We start from the raw sequence: 1,013 nt of genomic DNA, 5'->3' as shown, positions 1-1,013 counted from the left end.
CTTTCTTGTGCCTTGAACAGAAGACAGAAAGCAGTAAGCCAGGAGACTTGCCTGGTTGCACAACGCTTCATGTGAAAAGAACCATCATGATGCTAAATTCCCTCCTTTTCTTTACCCTCCTTAGGACTCTCTGCCCAACTAGCAAGCAAATCCCAAGTAGAAAACTACAGCAAGAAAAGTTCCTTTAATTTTTTTCTTATGTCAAAAGTATATATCATAAAAATTGTCGTTTTAACTATGTTCACTATAAAGTACATTCAGACTATTGTATAAGCATCACTACTATTCATCTACAAAAGTTTTTCATCTTCAGACACTGGAACTCCTATCCACTGAACAATACCTCTCCACTGTTGCTTCTCTTTAGTCCTCAATAACCATTATTTTACTTCCTGCCTAGGAATTTATTGTAGGCACTTTATCTAAGTGGAATTGTACAAGGCCAGTCCCATTGTGCTTGCCTTGTTTCATTTTGTATAATAATTTCAAGGTTTCTTCTATTCTATAAAGGTATCAGCATTGCGTTTCTTTTTGAGACTGACTGTACACACACCTCACTTGTTTATCCATCTGTCTGTCAAAGTGTATTTATGGGTTTTCCTATCTTCTGGTTATTGTGAATGTTGCTGCAATGACAATGAGAGTGTGCATGTCTATAGAGGTCCCTGATTTTAATTGGTGCTGGTGGGGTTTATATGCCTAGAAATTGAGCTGATGGATCACTCGGCAAACCCAAGTTTAATTCTTTAGATACATTATCATACTGTTCTCCATAATGGCCTTCAGCATTTTATAAATCCTGGTAGTGGGTGTGAAATGCTTTCTCATTGTAGTTTTGATTTGTTTTTCCCCAAAGTCTATGGATATTAATTTCTTTTCATGCTCTTACTTATGGAATAGTTTTTTATCAGTGTACTGCATTCTTCTTTCCAGAGTCTCCGAGTCTGAGGTGTTTGCATCTCACTTGTATCCTGATATGTTTTACGAGAGCTGAAGCATATCTTCCTTTGTTT

The sequence above is a fragment of the Peromyscus eremicus genome, chromosome 3, assembly GCF_949786415.1.
Source record: "Peromyscus eremicus chromosome 3, PerEre_H2_v1, whole genome shotgun sequence".
Lineage (NCBI taxonomy): Eukaryota > Metazoa > Chordata > Mammalia > Rodentia > Cricetidae > Peromyscus > Peromyscus eremicus.
This window is presented reverse-complemented; position numbering follows the sequence as displayed.